The 20,501-nt window shown below is 36.0% G+C and overlaps 1 long non-coding RNA gene across 2 annotated transcripts in view; it reads right to left on the bottom strand.

Moving 5' to 3' along the window:
• The window catches only part of LOC128314531 (uncharacterized), a 101,678-nt gene that overhangs the window by 21,639 nt on the left and 59,538 nt on the right, over window positions 1–20,501 (bottom strand). Inside the window, exons 3-4 of one of the 2 annotated variants that reach the window (XR_008296276.1) lie at window positions 10,345–10,420; window positions 8,695–8,767 (exon numbers count right to left, since the gene is read on the bottom strand). This is a non-coding gene — a long non-coding RNA (uncharacterized LOC128314531). The remainder of the gene's footprint in view (window positions 1–8,694; window positions 8,768–10,344; window positions 10,421–20,501) is intronic. The other variant, XR_008296277.1, reaches the window with a different exon arrangement.

Below are 20,501 nucleotides of genomic sequence, written 5' to 3'. Positions count from 1 at the left end.
GAGTTTGGGGGAAATATTGAGTCTCTTTGAATGCTCATATGCCTCTAACAAAAAAGAGTAAGAAAAACAAAAAGATAAATAACCAAATCAGAACAAGTTGAATATTTCTTATCCTTCTATACAAGTCCTCTTTGAAGGTATATATAATCTAAATTTCATGTTAATAACAATGATTTTTAAAAGACTTTATTCTCCTATGAGATTCACCTATTTATGTTTACTAATGCTTAGAGAATATGTCGCATATATCACAACTATTCATTCTGTCAGTCACATTAACTGCTTGGAATCTGATCCGGTCTTCCTGCTTCCACTCACTCATCCAGGCCCACTGCCTATGAAATTATTTGAGGCTGCCTTAACTTTGAAACTATGGTGGGAAATGGAAAAATTTCTAATGATTGTGCCAGGACTATTATCTTCTGATTCTCCTGATATTATTAACCTCAGGGTGCTATACTCAAGCAGAGGTCAGGGGAATAGTCTTCTTTCTACTACTATCTCATATCTGGATTCCTGTGTGCTGCCCAAGAAGCCCTCCTTGTTGTCCCAGTGTCAGGATTTGCTAGAAGTCTCTCTTTCCTTAAGTCTCAGAAACAATTCCATGACATTGTGCTAGGAGACAGATGCTTAAAACAGACAGCTTACTGCCTTCTTCTGTATCCCATTCCATTCTCCTCTTTCTTAACAGTCAACCTTCCCCTTGTTAATCAATTCATGCAACTAGATACCTTCAGACCACCCACCGTGTCAGCTCATTACATTTTCCTGTGTTTGCAAGAATCTCAGTGGAGGAAGCAACTTGGGCTCAAGGTAGGGTGGGACCCCTCTTTAATATTGCTTACGAGAGCTTTAATATGCAGTACTATAGACATTACATTAATACTATTCCTTCATCTTCATGCTCTCACCAAATAAAAAGATCATCAGAGAAACAAATAGATCTGAATAATTTCCAATATCTCCTTAAACTTTTTAGTCATCATCCCTCTGGGCTTAAAAATGTGAAGAGAGAAAGAAACTCAAATAACCCCCACATCTCCACTTCCCAGCAAATCTACCACACCTGCATAGTGTCTGGCATAGATTAAAGCACTTAATCCCTATCTGATGAATGAAAGGATGTGCAAACCCTCCTTGCCCATCTACAACTTAAGATTCAAGGAACATGAAAGCAGCAGAAGTGGGAAAAAGGGAAGGAAACAAATTTAAACTAGCAAAAATGACTAGTTCACAGTGCCCAGAAATCCTCAAACACTTAAATGCAGGAGAGGGTCTGATAGTTGCCGAAGTAGAAGCAGAATGCCATTGTTCTCTTTTCTTCCCCACCTCAAGCTCTGTATCCCCCTTTGTGCAACCAGTAACTGGTTTGGGAGAGGATTTTTAACAAATAATTATAGGGGTGCCTGGGTGGCTTGGTCAGTTAAGCGTCCGACTTCGGCTCAGGTCATGATCTCACAGTCCGTGAGTTCGAGCCCCACGTCAGGCTCTGTGCTGACCGCTCAGAGCCTGGAACCTGTTTCAGATTCTGTGTCTCCCTCTCTCTCTGCTCCTCCCCTGTTCATGCTCTGTCTCTCTCTGTCTCAAAAATAAATAAACGTTAAAAAAAATTTAAAAAAAACCCAAACAACAAAAAACAAGTAATTATAACTACAGCCAGCTTTGCCTTTGTTCTAATTTCTCTAAATTCTTATTTATCCTACTCTACTTTGCCTAGTGTTTATTCTCAACATAATCTATTTCATCACAGTATTCATGAACATATTCCCTTTAATAAGCAATGGCAAGATTGCCTTGACAGAGAAAATGAGGAAACTCCTTTTCTAGAGCTCAAAATGATGTACTACAGAGTAACATGACCTCTTATATCTTTATACAATATATATGCTTAACAACTTTTTTTTTTTAATATTAGCTGAAGTCTTACAAAAGGGAAGAAAATAGAAACTAATTGGGTCTTGGAGATGACAATAAACCTGTTCAGACAGCCAACCCAGAGGACATATTCCTGCTTCCTCTGGGATAGCCCAAATCGGCCAAGGTCAAATTTACAAAAGAAAACACAGGTGATTTATTTGTGACTTCTAGTCAAGTGCTCTTGAAACTCAAACCATTTTGGTTATTTTTATAACATATTAGAAAGCATATTCCATCCCCACACCCTGCCCCTCACCCAATAAAGCATATTCCAAATGTCTTCAGTTGAAGGTCCTAGCTTGTCTCCCTATACCTATTTTGAAACAATAAAGTTTTACGTTTGTAGGCTGGATACGGAGAAACCCTCATTTTCATTTTTTGCATTACAAAGCTATGTCATTCCTTGTGAGACACTTGAGCAATTTAAATTTCCTTTTAGAACTTACAGACATTGGTGGATCAAAGAACCTGACCTTAAGCAAACAACTTCATAAATTCGATTCTAAAGGGATTAGATGCTAGTTCTAGAAGACTCCAAGAGCTTGCTTTGCCAAGCCTAGGAATATTTTTGCTTTCTATTGGGTACACTATCTTCTCCTACATTCCTTGTCCAAATCTTATACCCAAACCACACATTCATTCTTTTAATGGTCTATATTTCACACATTCTAGGATTTCTCCATCATTTCCAGGCTCATCTATCTTTATGTCACTTCCTACAATAATGAGGTGGGGCTCTTCCCAGTCCCAGATACCACTCTTTTCTATCTCTTACTCCCAGATGATAGTGGTTAAAAATAACAGTAAACTAACTCCTAAAAAATACAATATCAAAGGATTTGAAGACTGGAAATATTTAAAAAAAAAATATTTAGTCCGCTATCTCAATTATACTTTGGTCATGAGGTTCGAAGAATTAAGTGGCTCGTTCAGATCATACCTAAAAAGTAGATCCTTTCCACTAAACAACATGACCTTCACATGACTTCACAAAGAGACTACATCTTTGTTTTAAGCTAACTTCAGTTACTGAGTTATACAACTTAACCAATCAAATACTAGATGTTTGCAGAAATTCATAGAATAACTAAATAAATATAAAATAACGCTTCACTTGTTTGTAGGCTTCTTCCCAATTTGAATGATGTATACCCAGCAAAACTTAGAAACCAAAAAAGACCCTAATGATATTCAAATAACAATTTTAAACCCTAACATTTATAATGTCTATGTACTTCCTATGCCAAATACTTTACATGTCTTGTTTATCAATCCTCATGACATTCTTATGAAATAAGTGCAAGTATATTAAATATAAGAAAATTGAGCATTAGAGAGGTTAAAGGATTTGCTTAGGATCACTACCACTAAGTGATAGAGATGGGATTTGAATGATAGTCTCATCAATTCCAGAATCCATAGTCTTAACCACTATGCAAGTAGTTTGCTTATAGCATTCTCCGTGAGATCTTGAGGATTTTCTTTACTGTTCATTTACATACAAGCTTATTTTTTGGTCCAGAAAAGATCAGGAACTACAGGAACTACAAATTACAAGAAGTAGGACCCTGTACCATATAATAGCAGAAGAATCAACTGACAGAGCAGATTTTCAGAAGATACTAGCCAAGGTGATTTTGAATTCCTGAAAATCTCCCCCATAAAAATATATGGAGCAACAACAATGGCAAAACCAAAAATCCATAGACAGCACCTACCACAAAACTAGGGACAAGCTATTTTCACATAAGCTGGTAGAGTCAAACCACCTGAACTGCTTTATCGGCATGTATGTAAGAAGAATTAGGGGGAAGGGAGCAAGGCACATGATGTTCATAAGATAGGGGAGCCCCTAATCAGCAAAACAACAGTGGGCCATTCTGAGAAAAGTAGCTAAAACAGAGAGCAGTTTGGCAGGTTCCACATTATGCATTTGTACAAGGAGACTGCGCTACAACAGAAGTTTGTACAGAAGAGAAGGCTGTGGTTCTGTAGTAAAACAAACAACAGAAGAGGGAACTTAGGTCTATGAGCTAGGGAAGCTAACCTGGCCCACTTCTCCTTCCAGAAGTTCAGAAAATCCATTTTACTTGAAGTGAAAAAGATCACAGTGGAATTCAAAACAAAGGTATCATAGGAAAAACAAAGTGGGGTGGAGAAACATTGTCCCTACAGACAAATAGCAGAGCAGGAAGATACATCAATCAGAACTGGGTATACTGTAATATCGTATTTTGAAACAATTTCTTAATTTCTTACAGAAACCAATAAAATGATGGACAGTATGATAAACAACATAAATCTGAATCAGGAGAACACCAAAATTGGTGATTGAAGAGGTGACTGAAGAGAAGGAAGATTTGAAGAGAGTTGACAAAATTCAGGAAAGAATTAGAATAATAGAAATAATTATTTCAGAAACACAGACTAGATTATGTGGTATACAAGAGTGAATATACGCAATGATAAATATTTTAAGAGACCTATCAGATGGAAAACTATTCCAACAAAATGGACAGGTTTAGAAGATAGAAAATCTAACACACATGTAAATGTGTATGTTTAAGTGTATATAATAGGAGTTGAAGAAAAAAAAAACAGCTGAATACAACAAATACTAAAACCACTAAAACAAGAAAAACTTGTTTTATTATTTCTCTGAAATAATAAAAAATATTTAAAACTGCATTTTGAAATGGCATGCTTCATATCTGGGAAAAACAACCCAAAACAGTTAATACCACGATGTATTTTACTAAAATTACTGGACTTTCAAGGAAAAGAAAAATTTGCTGGGCATACAGCCAAGGAGACAAGACACCCATAAAGGTAAGAAAATGATATCATCATCATATTTTCCAACAGAAATTCTCTATTCCAGAAGACAATGGAGTAATAAATTTATGACTTTCAAGGAAAGTATGAGTAAAGAACTTTATACCAATTGAAACTTTATAAAGGCCTAAAAGCTTTTAGGATAAGCAAGGACTCAGAGAATACTGTTCCCATGAACACTTCCTGAGGAATGTGCTAGAGAATAAACTTCATATTAATGCATGGTATAAGGAAGTAATATATGGTATGAAGTGCCTACATGCTGTAATGATGTAGATTCACTACAACTATCAAAATGTGAGAGAAAAGTATATGAAAAGCAGAACAAGCAGAACAATTTCTTCTAGTAATTGGGTAATTATGTTAATGTAATTGAGAGCCAGGACTTTTGATACGAAAGAAATGAGGCATTTATTTAAGATTAACAAGGTTAGCAAAAACTCTACAGCTTTGTTATGGACTGAATGTTTATATCCCCAAAAATTCATAGGTTGATTCAATGCACAGAGTTTGGAAATGTAATATTGAAGACTTGATATTATGGTATTTTGAGATGGAGCCTTTGGGAGGTAATTAGGGTTAGATTAGATTAGGGGGTGGGGTCCTCACAATGAGATTCATGGCCTTATACGGAGGGAAAGAGATTTCCATCCCCTAGCCCACACGTATGCACCAAGGAGAGACCACATGGGAACGTGGCAAAAAGGTAGCCGTATGCAAGCCAGGAAGGGTTGTCACTAGAGCTCAACTACGATGGCACTTCCAGTCTCCAGAACTGTGAGAAAACACATTTCTGTTATTTAAGCCACACAGTCTGTGGTATTTTGTTATGGTAGCCCAGGCTAAGACAACTCCAAAATATGATCTGGATAATATTCTAATGAACTTATAATACATTTTATCTTTAAAATATACGTATATGTAACATAAGTTCTGCACATTGAATCTGCATAGAAACAATGACAACCCAGTAACAACGAAATACCTGTTATCCTCATTGTTCTCTGTATTGTTTTCCACTGAAGGAACCAGAGTCCCTTAAAGAAAGAGCTAATTGTATATATAAGAAAGAAAAAATGCAATGTGAGTTAGAAGATCTGGCCATGACAGAAAGCAAGGAGGCCATCAGAGGCTCCTAAGATTAAGTCTAAAGAATTCAACAAACAATTTCAAGAGGCTCTCACTGGTGACAGTGGAAATAATTTGAACAGTAGTAAAAATAATAACTAGAAAACATACATACATTCATTTTGTTTATGTTTAAATTCATATATTCATTTTCAGCTCTTGAAGAACCCTCATAGGTCCCGAAGGATGTTAGGAACATTTCATTATTTTGAAAACAGTGAAATAAAGAAAAAGAACAAAGCATTTATCATATCTTCCTACATAAACAGCAAGCAAATATTTAATGAGGAAAATGTTCTCTTTAAATAATATTCCAGATAATAAATGAAGAAGAAAAAATAGAAATTTCACTCTCATTAATACTAAAAAATCCAGGTAATGATCATCAGTGGTTGGTAACAACACAAAAACAGAGACAATCAAATATCATGTACCCCTGATTAAAAAAAAAACAAAAAACCAAAAACACACCACCTAGTAGTTTTGCAAAAAAAAAAAAAAAAGGATTAAACCTGGATTTTATCAATTTTCTAGATAGAATCAACAAATTTCAGGGGAAACAGGGGACAGAGGAACATGTCAAATGACACTGCAGAGATACAACTAGCAAAATCCAGACTATGGGAAACTACAGAACATAAAATCTGTTACCTTCAATAAAAAGACAAGGGAAGGGGAACTTCTATAAATAAAAGAGACATACCAAAGAATCACGATGTGTGAATATCATTTAAATTCAATTCAAAACTATATATTTATAGTCTCACATGTCTCCACTGAGGTAATAAGCACAATGCAGGCAACTTTGACTAAATTGGGGGTAGCAAACCAAGAAAATACAAGGAAAAAAAAAAGTTAAAATTTTAAAATAATGTATAGTAATATATGCTAAGAAGAGTACCTGGCATACAGGTAAATAACTAAGTATTAGTTAATATAATGAAAACAGCTAACAAATATAGTCCTTATTGTATACCAGACGGTGATCGATCTGTAGTTTATAAAAATATTATGACATCTAATCCTCAAGTAACTCTATAAATAGGTACTAATATCAGTTTTATTTTACACATGAGAAAACCAGAGCACACCTGCATTAAGTAGCTTGTTTGGGATGGGCTAGTTAATGGTGAAGCCAGATTGGAGGTCAAGAAACCTGGTATCAGAACCTATACTATTCACCACTGCATGATACTATTTCTTATAATGATTGTTAGCATGCATTTTCTCAGGGAAGGGACGAGATCAAATTTTTATCTTATATTTTCTATATTATGGTACTTGTTGGATGTAAATGAATTAGATTCAGCTCTGATCATCAGTCCCTTATGCTCTGGGCCAAGGGAAAAGTGAAGCAAGAGACCGTTCTTTCTTCTCTCCCCCAACAGTGGAGCTGGAAATCAGAGGACTTTCAAAACTAATTTTTAGCAAAATAGTAAAGGTCAAAGTCAGAGTACTTTTTCCTAAATGGATTGTTAAAGGAAGAAGTTATGTCAGATAGGTCAGGAGCCAAAGTGCACATTTCTATCTTATTTACTATTTTCTGTGATAAAGTTGTTTCATTCGCCAGTAAGTATGGGTTGGAATTCTTTGGAATAAATATCAAGTTGAGATATGAAGTAAAGATAGAATGCAATGCCTCCTTCAAATAATCTTCAATGTTTGAAGAAGCACATTGATATGTTTATCCACATCTGCCTTACCTTCTACCAAGGCTGCAAAACTAGGAATTCTATTTAATTTATAAAATACAGTATTTGGTATTTTGTTGCTGTTAACAAGATTGAATTTATTTTGCCAATAGCTGAAATAGAACCAACTGTATTTATGGAAAATAGAGTAAATACTAATTTTTTAAAGCTTGTCTTCCCAGTAGGGGGAGCTGCAATGCTAGCTGACTAGGACAAGCCAGCCTGACTCCATTTCCTTTCTAAATCTGAATACAGTAATGGGCTTACTCAAGTTTAACCTAGAGATGTCTTGCCCCAATATTTGTTTGGTACATTGGTTCTCAGCCCTCCGTGTGAGTCAAAATCATTTAGGGTTTGTTTTTTGTTTGTTTGTTTGTTTGTTTTAAGTTGTGGAATAGTTCAGGATACCTTAGGTAATGGTTTTTTGGGGTTTTTTTTGTTGTTGTTTTTTTTTGTTTTTGTTTTTTTTTTTTTTTAAGTACTCCCATGACTCTATTTTATAGCCAAGATTAACAAGCCCTGGCCTGGTAGAGGAAAGAAAACACATTCAGAAGGACGTAGAGGAGCAGTAATATCATAAAATAAAAGCCTTTTATAACAAGCATTTGTGAGTTTCAGCATGTAATCCAATAGTACAAAGCTTAATGAACTGCAAACAATGTTTTTCACTTATAAAAACATGGTTCTTTTTTGCCTAATATTCAGAAAGTAAGAAATTTGGGTTTTATATTTTAAAAATATCTTCCTCAGGCCCAAAATGTGTTGAGTTTTCAAGAGCAACTTTGTGTGACAGGTAATATGTTACTGTGGACCTTCCACCACCTCTTGCCTTTTCCAATCAATTGAAGTTTGCCAGAGCAGCAAATGAATACAGTCATTTCTAGAACCTCTTTTCAGTAGTCCCATAACATGCACTTTTTACTTTCTGCAGCAGTGAAAAGACAGACCTTTGCCACACAGAGAAAGGTGATATTATTATAAGTGCATGAGATGAAAATGGCAAGAGTGCAGTCACTTCAGAATTAGCCTCAATTTCCACCTTGGTGATGTGGTTATCATGGTTGTGTAGGAAACACCCCAAATACCGTTCCCATCATGACATTGCCAACAGAGGCTCACTTACTGTGAAGCTGATAAAACATAAACTTCAGGATCTCTCACTAGCACAGTCCATCCTAAGGCCACATGAGAAGCCCCTAGAAATATGTAAAACAAACAAAAATTGCAAAATGTTAGATATTTTCACTGCAGTTGATTAATACTACTGACTTTTTCCACTCAAATTTCTCATCTATCACACTTCCCCTTATATTGGGTGGTGTTGGAAGAGCCACAAGCATTTTGGGGATCTGGTTGAGATTTGAGGACAGCTCGTTTGGCTTAGTGGGATATATGTATGTTGTTTGCAGGCATTTCCATGTAAGTCATTGGTAGCAAGGTCTCCTATGTTAGTAAGTAGCAGAGCTAGGATTCACACTTGGCTTTCTCTGACGCTATAATGGTCTTATCATTTCCATTAGACCACCCTTCATATGGTTAATGATCCACCAGCAGACCTTTTTTTTAAGCTGCTGCCAGGAAGTGATATTATTTCCCTACTCCTCTCTGGCTCTGAGACTTTTTTTTTTCTTCTTTTTTGCCTCTTGGCCCCTCCTGTCTTAACCTGCACACTACACTCTATCCAACAGGACTGCTCACCTTTGCTAGAATATAATTTTACCCATTCCCTTTCTTTGGCTAATTATTATATTTTACTGGTTCTTGTTGATCTCTTGTTGATTCGATAAAAAAAAAAAAAAACACTGACATTGACAAAGAAAATATAAAACACATCACTACAATGAGGACATCAATAACACATAGTTAATGAGTGCCAATTCAAAGAGTATTTACAAATAATCATTACACACACACCAAAAAGTCTTGAAATCTTATGGCTCATATATGAAAGATATATGAAAGAGGTTGTCCCAGATTTGACAACAATCCTAAACATTTACATGATATTTCTAATAAGTTATGAAGTTGAGGGAAATTTTTCTATGAGTCATAAAAAACAAATTTTTATTGATTACTCTAGAAGAAAAATTAAATTATCTTTCTATCCTATGTATAAAAGATGTTTTTGCATAATTGCCTTCATATGAAAAGGCAGTATGAATTGTTAGCATGTTATTTTTCTAGATGCTATAACGTTCATGTTATGTGTCAGCTTTGTGAAATTTGTAATTTTTAAGCAAATATTCACTTTTATAACTTGATATTTTACATATAATTATGTATTCCTTTTTTAAAAGGGGGCCCCCTAAATTTTGTAATCATCAGCCTCACGAAACTTAGAATTACCCCTGAATGACAGTAAAATATTAGTTAATAAAATATGTAGTATCAAGTTAAATGAGTCTGTCCATTCACTTCACAAACCCAAAATTTCATTACTTGATAAATTTTAAATTTTAATTTTTTTGAGGGTGCAAGAAGGGGAGGGGCATGGAGAGAGAGAGGGAGAGAGAGAGAAACCCAATCAGGCTCCATGCTGTCAGTGCAGAGCCCGATATGGGCTCAGTCCCACAAACCATGAGATTATGACCTGAGCCAAAATCAAGAGTTGGACACTTAATTGACTGAGCCACCCAGGTGCCCCAAGTTTTAAAATTTAATATCTAATGGAGGTTTGCCTGGTTGCCTATTGCTATTTCTAAAGCTACATATCTTTATCTACTTCCTATAGTCTCTCTCTTTACACACAAAAAATAATATCCTGAACAGGTACCATTGCGGGTGAGGTAGGCAGTTATTCCAGATGCACAAACATCTTAGATTTTGAGTAACAAGTGGCTACAATCTACCTGAAAAAGAAACCATCATGAATACCAGAATTTGGTACATTAATTGTTCTCTAAAGTAAATACAAGTGCCATAAAAATATATTACCACTCTTACTACCTCCCCTTACAACTGACTGATTCTTTGGATGGCCATATATTAATAGTTAATATTATAAGGAAAAAGAAATTCCTTCTTACAGAAACAATAAGAAAACAGGACTAGGTAATAAAAGGAAGAAAATATAAGAAATTAAATATTGTATGTATGGGAAAATCGGGAAAAGTGTGTGCATATATAAAAATACTTATATGCATTCATTATAAATGTATTGATATAAAGGTTGTTTAACAAACAATTTACAAATAATATTAGAATACATTACTTTACGAATGGATAAAGAAGATGTGGTATATATATACAATGGAGTATTAGTCAGCAATCAAAAAGAATGAAATCTTGCCATTTGGTGTGTGTGTATATATATATATAACCTCAAGAGCACCCATAATAGTAAAATGTGTAGAAACAATTAAGCAGTGATAAGTTTTGAGTATTTATTGCCTTTGTGTTTTTTAAGTTTATTTTTATTTGAAAGAAAGAGAGCATATGCGTGAGTGGGAAAGGGGTAGAGAGAGAGAGAAAGGGAGAGACAGAATCCCAAGCAGGCTCTGTGCTGTCAGCATAGAGCAGGATGTGGGTCTTGATTTCACGAATCAACAGTGAGATCATGACCAGAGCTGAGATCAAGAGTTGGACACTTAACTGACTGAGTCACTCAGGCGCCCCTTTTTACCTTTGCTTTTAATTTAATTGATTTCATGACATTTATCTGATTTAATTTTTAATATCAACAGTTTGTAAAACTCTTGAAAATTTAACAGTCAGCTTCCACAAGCCAGTATATGCCAGCTGCAGTATACCATTGTGATTATTACATAAATAAATGAGGAAACACAAAAAGAAACTTAATGTTAATGTACTCAATCAGTATATAGTTTGGAAATCTACTCAGTGCCAAGCATTGGAGAAGAATTATAGAGAAGAATCAGCTCTAATGTTTGCTGTAAATAAAGTCACTGTATCATGTGAGCCATAGAAACTTAAGCAAGAAACTAGGCCACATAATGAAAATTGTTACAATTCTAGTATGTAAAGAATGTTACGGTAATCCCTTGGAGAAAGCAAGTTTCAAGATAGTCCATGGAGTAAATTGGTTATACTGAATTAGAGAAGAACACAAAGTGAAGGAAATAACATGAACAAAGGAGACACATAAGACCATGATAAGTGTAGTGGGGAAAGGCTGGGCTAGTGAAGAAAAAAATCATCTGAAATCAGTGCATGGATTAGACTTTAGGGAAAATAAATTCAAGAAAAAATATTTTAAAGTTAACAGAGGTTACTAAAAATGTTAAATAAATTTCCAATTTTGGAGCATTAGGAGGGAGAGTAATCTAAAGAAGAATAAGATATTCTAGCAAAGAGACCTGAAAAGAGAAAGGAGAAATTCACATGAAGACAAAAGATTCATGGTCAGTTGCAGTAAATAACCAATTACACAGAGAACCCCAACAAATGTTGGATTTTGAGCAATAAATGTTTTGATTATTAAAGGAAAAATACATTTTCAGAATAAAAGGATTTTATTTATTGGAAGTGTGAAAATATACTAAAACTTTGCCCCAGTTTGCCTTCCTTAGTCTTATTTTCTGTATCTTGGAGACTTTCCTATTGGATCGAAGATGATATAACTTTAAAACAGGTTTTTATGTCTTTTCCTAAACAAAAAAAGGTAAGAATGGCTATAGAAAATTGAAATGCTAAGTACAGATGTCAAAATGAGAGGAAGAAAGGAGAGAGATAGGGAGAGAGGGAGAAGGAGACAGTGGCAGGGAGGGAAGGAGGAAGAGGAGAAGAGACAAAAAGAATAGAATTCTGCTATAAGAACACACTATCAAAAAGTTATCAAGAATTGATGACTATTTCAAAGTTCTGAAGTAAACTCAGGTTGTGGAATCTCTGACCTCAGTTTCACATATCAGTCCCTCATGCAGAGGAGCAAATCTGAAGTCGGGATGGAAGCATCTGGTTCAGTGGGTGAGTTCAGTTTGCAGCCCTAAGAAGTCTGCTCTCTTTTCTTACTACAGCCTCACAGGTGGCTCACTCACAGTTGACATCTGTCAGGCAGGCCAAATTCATTCAAAACAGTTTAGACCTGAGACATGCTCGAAGATGGGAGCCAACTATTTATTTTAGCTGTCTTGATTAGACACTAATTGACCATTTTGGTTGGCAACCTTCAACTCAATTCTCCTGAACAGAGTGCCCTGAACAAAACATTTTGTTAAAGCATGTCATTGGGATAATTCATGCTACCACTAACATATGTTATATTCTATTTCCCTCTCTCTCCACGTTTTTGGCTTCCTATGGATACCAAGTTGTTACTCGTGGTTCAGTGTCCTTAATGGCAACCTAGGAACTTAGAAACAATGTAACTTCAAGAAATAGCTTATTTTTACAAAGTATCCCAGATTTCAGATGATGGCAAAAGGTGCCTAATCTATGAGTTACAGTGGGTATATGAAGTGTTTAAGACAATGATTCTGTATTAAGGAATATTTAAAAGATGCAAAAGTTAGAGTAGCTACAATGTCCTAACTAAGAAATCATGAGGTCCAAATAATTAAGAATTAAGGCCCAAGGTAATCCATGGTCAACAAGACAGAATAAGAACTAGAATATAAACAGAAATTATTTCTGGCTTGGCCTTCAGAGACTGAGGAGTCATTACATGGGACAAAAGACTCACTTCCCTTTGGAGAATAAATTATATGGCCAAACTTTTACCCTCTATTTTCCAGTGATACATATTTGAAAAAGTCATTTTAATTTCCCCCTAGCTTCATAACAATCTTTATTATTATTCCAACTTTGTTCATTTTGGTGTTTGTAAATTTTTTGAACAAAGTTGAGAAGTGCTAAATTAATCTGTGGCAGCTTATTTCTAGAATATCTAAAGGCAGGAAATGCCTACACACTTGGGGCTCTTCCATCCACTGGATTACTTTCAAAGAGATCAAGAAAAGATGATATAACCTGCTAAATAGACATGTTTAGGAGGTTAGAAAGAGAGCTATTGTCAGATCCTGTCTGATAAAGCAGTTCGAGAGGAGGATTGAACAAAGATAAGAAGCCAAGCCACACCCTTCTTCTAGTCCAAGCATCCTGGAAAGGAAGGATCATCTTCAGGAAACCAGACAACAGGAAGCACCAAACTAAGTGCAGATGCCTTCTGGGGCCAGTCAAGTCAATCCAAGTCAGAGAGGGAAGTAACCCATTTCATCTGTTAGACATTGAAAGAAACAGGCTCCATATGGCTTGGATGGTTGGAATGGAGTCTTTGAATTAGTAGTAGATGAAAGACAGGTCTTAAAGGCCTTTTTATTCTTAGAACCACCAAAACTTATATTACACGTCCTAATTACACGTCCTAATTGCTTTTCCACTTAGAGGCCCTGGAACCTTGAAATCTGTGGTTCTGGATTCAGAATGGGGGAGTGACATCAAGGAAGCCTAATTAAAAACAAGGGAAATTTTTCTAGTTTCTCATTCTTCCCCCAACCCCCTGCTAGCCCTTCCAAATTCCTCTCCCCTTTTTTGATCCAGCGCAAAGAAGGTTCAAATCAAAAGGATAAATTGTTCAAATAACCTAACAATAATAAGGTAGTAGGCTTAAAAGGAACATCTAGTTTCTAAGCTGAAGGATTCTCGAATGTGAAGTCTGAAGGAGGGTACAAGTTCAGGTCTAAAAGTAGTTAGGTAATGGAATCTGGGTAGCTTCCCTAGTTTTTATTATATCCCATCAGAGTGTGGGTTAGATGGTGTCCTAATGGCTTAACGCCAGTTTCCTGGAGCTACTCTGAGTGACACCTTTATTAGCAAGACTAATAGTAGTATTTAACCCATTTTTGCCTCACAGACCTCTGAAAATATCATGAAAGCCTCTCATCCTCAAGCTGCACAATACACATATTCATTCACGCACACAGTTGTGCATACATTCTCCTTAAAGCTCAAAGGCCATAGCTCATGAAGTGCTATAAACAATACTCATGCAAAAAAAAAAAAAAAAAAAAAAAGCCAAAGCAAACATGAGATCAAGAACCAACTCAGTTGAAACAGCAGTGTGGAACTATTAATATCTCAACAGAAAAAGCCATCAAGTGCTACCCTAGCTGCCCTCCAGCTGCCAGCAAGAAGTGGTAGTCACGGCAACATTTGCGTTTGGGGAAGTATTTGACTTATCCACCTATAATTTCCCACAACATATGATGATATGAAGGCCAGGAAGCTAAGGAGAGGAAGGACTTGGTGCTATTTCACCAGGAGAATCAACAGAGAGTCCGCTGTCGGCTTGTACAAGGCAAGAGGCCACAATAACAGCCATAAATACAGTGCAAAGTGAGGAGGTTGAATCCCAGACTGGACGGTGGGCTCCCTCCAGAACTCCCTTCTGCCTTATTGGACATGAAAGGGTAAAGGAAATGAAGAAACACTTCTGCCTTTTGGTCACCTCTGCTGGCAACTCTGAAATTCCCTATTACCTGAGAAGGAAACCCAGCTGGCCAGGTCACACTCCTCTGGACAGTGTCCTCACTGCCTTACCCAACTTTTCCACTTATGGCCTCATTTTGGTTTAATTTGGAACACAAGATCAAGAATATTTTTTACCAAATGATAAAATGTAAGTGGGCAGTTTGGTTTAGAAAATGTCAGTTCACATGAAGATTTTATGGTTGTCGTTGTAAGTGGAGGAGAATTTTCCCTCAAAGGACACAGGGATTGTAGAGAAGTGGGCAGGAGAGATTGGAAAAGCATGCATGAGAGCTACATTATTTCTTGTTTCTCTTTAAGCACAAACATTAGAATGGACAACTCGTGTGTGCTGTGGGTGAAGTCTTAGACTTGGGGAATTATCTGTAATTTTAGTAGACTTTTTTTTTTCTTCTGAGAGAGAAAAAAGCATTTAAATTTCACTGTCTGGAACAATTCAAATCCTCTAATACCTCCACAACAGCAAAGAACATTTAAAGTCTGAATGTATTTTCTGCTACAATGTTAGGACATATTAGCTCAAAATTTAAATATAAGAGCAGACACAGTGGGTCACACTTACTCAGAATTATTCTAACCTGTATTCAGTAAAAATGAAAATTCCCTGGATATGTTAGTAATTATAATATTTGAAGTAAATTAGCAGGAATTTTTGCATTTATAGTACTAATTATATTTCACTAGCAAAGACCTTGACTAGTTTTCAAGTTTAATAATTTTACTTTCCATAGATAGAGTATTTCATACTTTTCGTTAAAGTACTTTAGCATATGAACACACTCAGGATAAACTAAAAAGAAGGTCAGGCAATTATCCCATTTTTCTGGTGGGTAAACAGAAACCTGAGGAAGACTACCACTTGCTCAAGATTATTTAGGGAGACCTTTTAGACATGAGTTATCTTGTCTTACTGACCAAGTGGGCTCTTTTTCTCTTTCTTGCACTTTCCTTCTTACCACATAATATCTGTCTAGTTCTTGAGGCCTGAAAGTATAGCACCAACAAAACAATTTGGTTTCTTCTCTCCATGCCCTGGCTTGTCCCTTTTATATTTAAAAATTACCATCAGAAGAGATTCTTCCTAATTTCAAGCTCTGGGTTTCCTTGCCTCCCCTGTGGAAAAAAGATAATACTTCTCCTAGATTTGACTGATTACACTATATCAACACTCATACCAGTTGTAAAGGACAGATCTCTACCACGAAACAAATTAATGCCTTTGATTTCACTGACTAATATATTTGCCAAGTTGCTAAGATAGAAATCATAATTTACGATTTTTACTTTTTTTTTCTTGATAAACAAGGGAGTGTCTTGGCCACCAACATCTTCCTCCTGAATCACTGCTCCTGAACTGCCTGATACCACTTTTTTTCTATAGTCTATTCTTCAGAAAGTGAAGATCTTTTAAAACAATAATCTTTTTAAAAACTGAAATCAATTTGTGAAATTTCCTAACTTAAAACCATCTAGATGGCTTTCCATTACACTTTAGAGGAATGTCGGACTTTGTTTTCTTTTTTAGCTGGGAAGGGGCAGAGGGAATCTTAATTGGGCTTCACATTCAGTGCAGAGCCCAATCGGGGGTTCAATGTCACAACTGTGAAATCATGACCTGAGCTGAAATCAAGAATTGGATACTTAACTGACTGAGCCACCCAGGAGCCCCAGAAATGTCTGGCTTTTTAACAAGGCTCCCAAGATCCTAAATGATCAGGTATCTGTGTTGATTAGCCATTGCCACAGTATGCTGCATGAAAAACAACCACAGATCTCAAAGACTTCAATAATTTATTCTCACAGATCTGTGAGTTGGCTAGTGGATCTGTTTCAGCCAGTCATTCCTGAAACAGAACTGCTCAGGCTGCAGCAATTTGGAAGGTTCCACCTGCCTCTCTCATCCTTCTCCTAGGACCAGTGAGTTAGCTACAGTAGAAATGGAAATGTGCCAAGCCTCTGAAATTTTCTGCTCAGAATTGCCATCCTATTGTCTCTGCTCACGTGCCATTCACCAAAGAAAACCATGTAATTTCTTTGGACAATCCCAAGGTCAGGAGCAAGAGATATATTTTAACCTTGGTGAGACAGTGAGAGGTAAAGAATTGGGCCAGTCATTCAACACATCACATACTTTAACCTTATCTTCTAATACTTTCTTTCTCCTATTTTAACTCCCTCAATCCAGACTGGTTTTTTTTTTTTTTTTTTTTTTTTTTTTTTTTTTTTTTTTTTTTTTTTTTTTTGTTTCTCCTAAAGTGTATGAAGCTCATCTTAACCTCAGGGCCCTGGCCCTCACCTTTCTGTCCTTCTGGAATGGGTTCTTCCTAGATATTCCATGCTTCATTGTCTCATTATATCTAGATATCTCTTAAATGCCAACTCCTTAGGAAGTCCTTCCCTGATTGCATATCTAAAATAGCTGCCACCCCTACCACACACACATATACACACCCTATTATTCTCCATCCTGTTATCTTGCTTTCATTTTCTTTAGAGTTATTATCCAAAACATTCTTTTAAAAAAATGTATGCTTTTCTGTGTCTGTCTCTATCACTCTATTACAAGTTCCTTGAGGGATCTATTTCATCTGTCTTGCTCACCATTGTTCTCCCAGCACATAAGATGGTGCTTAGTACATAGGAAGTCATTTATAAATATTAGTTGGATGAGTAATGAAAGTCATTCCTACTACAGTTGGAAATAGGCTATTTAAAAGTAAGCCTGTTCACCACTGGGTCTGATCCTACAGCCTAAGGATCAGAAGTGCCTTCATAAATTTTCCTTTCCAGGAAGATTCAGATACACTGAGGGTCCTATGAAGAATTCTATTTCCCATGAATGCCTTGTTATGTATTTGGCCATAGCATGAGGGAATGTGCATTTTTAATTAAGGAACCATAAATGCATGCGCCACAGGGCAACATCAGGACATTCCGCTTACATGGAAGCAGAAAAACTCTCTCAGTCCTGCCAATAAAGAAGGCCCTTCGTCTGGCTGCTAATTCTCCAGGCAGGGTAGTGCTGTCTTATATTTTTTCTTAGCTGACAGAATCAAGAGAAAGAAATAAGATGTGAATTTTACCTGGACCCAGTAAAGGCCTCAAACAACACAGTTCAGGGAATGATGCCAGCTCAAGGGAGGCATTTTTGGACTCTAAGAAACTATGTGGGCCTTCAGCATCTCCAGATCACACTAATAGGCCTCTCAAGACTATGTTTGGCTTCAAGGAGGCCATTAATGAAGTTCAGATTGAACCTGTGCAGTTTTAGTTTTAAAATGTTTCCTTAAAATTTTACAGAGAGTTTAATTCGTATGACATTTTTATAAATGGGAGCCAGGCTTTTGTTTGAAAACATAGTGAGATGCCTGTAATAATAACAACGGCAATGACCACAGAAATAATAGGAACATTTGAAAAGTGAAAAGATATGAAACTACAGGCTCCACCAGGTTAATTTAACCTGGTATTTATTTGTAAGTTTTAAGGACTGCTAAAACACAGTAATGATCAACTCTCTTGGAATGTGCTACATACTCTCTGTGGGTTCCCCCCCGCCTTGGGGGTGAAAAGGAGGAGAAGACAGAATGAGGCTGAAACTTTCCACCACTGTTTCTTCTTCTGATTCAACATAGCTTTTACAAAAGCCCAGGTTCCAATAAAAATACCCATGCCAGTATATTCTTCAAGGAAAAAGAATTTCCTGCTCTATCTTCATGATCACACTTGCATGTGGGGAAAATCCAGCAGAACACATATAAGCCAAAACATTAGTAGAAAGAAATTTCCTTTCCTTTCCTTCCCTAGCTCTTGTTTTTCTGAAATATCCTTCATTCAGTGGGAGGGACAGATATGGAATAAGGCCATGAATATATGCCTTTCACTCAAACTTTTTGTATTTTTGGTTTTAAGCAGAACCTGGATATTTAGGGCTGTGTAAATATAATGAGCTTTCCTGGTGGGATGGGAGTGGGATGGAGTGGGGGTACTTGGAGTTGAGGACTGAAAAAGAATAAATGTCAACAACTCATGAAAAATCTTGGACATCGAACCACTCTCACAAAATAATGTAGCACTGAGTTACACATAAATGAGTCAGAATTTAGAAATCAAGAGGGAAAATGTTCTGAATACATTGTGTTTTGGGTTCTATTAAACCCAAAATATTTTTAAAATATTTTGGAAAAAGTATTTTGGGGATATATTTGTTAACTCTAATACCTGGCCATTGTGTTCTTGCTGAGGGTTATCAGACAGAGGGAAAGGTGAACTGTTTTTCAGATTGTGAGAAGACTTCAATGAAAAAACAAAACAGAAACACTATCATGACAGAAACAGACACATAGATCGATAGAACAGAATAGAGTCCCCAGAAATAAACTCATGGTTTTTTTGTCAATTAACCTATGACAAAGGAGGCAAAAATCTCTTCAACAAGTGGTGTTGAAAAAACTGGATAGCTATATGCATAAGAATGAACCTCACCAGTTTCTTATACCATACACAAAAACAAAATCAAAACAATTTAAAGACCTAAATGTGAGACATGAAACCATAAAATTCCTAGAAGAAAACATAGGTAGTAATCTCTTTGACATCAGCTGTAGAAACATTTTTCTAAATATATCTCCTCTGTCAAGGGAAACAAAAGCAAAGTTGAACTAATGGAACTACACCAAAATAAAAACCTTTTGCACAGCAAAGACACTATCAACAAAATGAAAAGACAACTCCCTGAACAGGAGAAGATTATTTGCAATTGACATATCCAATAAGGGATTACCATCCAAAATATCTAAAGAACTTATACAACTCAACACCAAAAAAACAAATAATCTGACTTAAAAATGGGCAGAAGACATGAACAGACATTTTTCCAAAGAAGAAATACAGATGGCCAACAGACACATGAAAAGATGCTCAAAATCATTTACTATCAGGGACATGCAAATTAAAATCTCAATGAGATATCACCTTATCCCTGTCAGAATGGCTAAAATCAAAAATACAAGAAACAAGGATGGCAAGGATGTGGAAAGAAAGGAACCCTTGTGCACTATTGGTGGGAATGTAGACTGGTGCAGCCACTGTGGAAAACAGTATGGAAGTTCCTCAAAAAATTAAAAATAGAATTACCATATGATCCAGTAATTCCACCACTATGTATTTACCCAAAGAGAATTAAAACACTACTTCAAAAGGATATGTGCTCCCCTATGTTTATTGCAGCATTATTTACAATAGCCGGGATATGGAAGCAACCCAAATGTCCACTGATAGATGAATGGATAAAGATGTTGTATACAAATAGCATAGCTTTACCTCAGCTTTTAAAAAAAACTCACAAAAGTTGCTTTTGTAAGAACATTTTGACTTGCTGAATATTCCATGTAATTTGTTATGTTGAATCTCTTTGTTTTGCTATCTTCTTATGGTTTAGGTTGTTGCTTTATCCTTTATGATTAAACTCAAATTGAATATCCT

This window comes from Acinonyx jubatus, chromosome B1 (genome assembly GCF_027475565.1).
Source record: "Acinonyx jubatus isolate Ajub_Pintada_27869175 chromosome B1, VMU_Ajub_asm_v1.0, whole genome shotgun sequence".
Classification (NCBI taxonomy): Eukaryota; Metazoa; Chordata; class Mammalia; order Carnivora; family Felidae; genus Acinonyx; species Acinonyx jubatus.
This window is presented reverse-complemented; position numbering and strand designations above follow the sequence as displayed.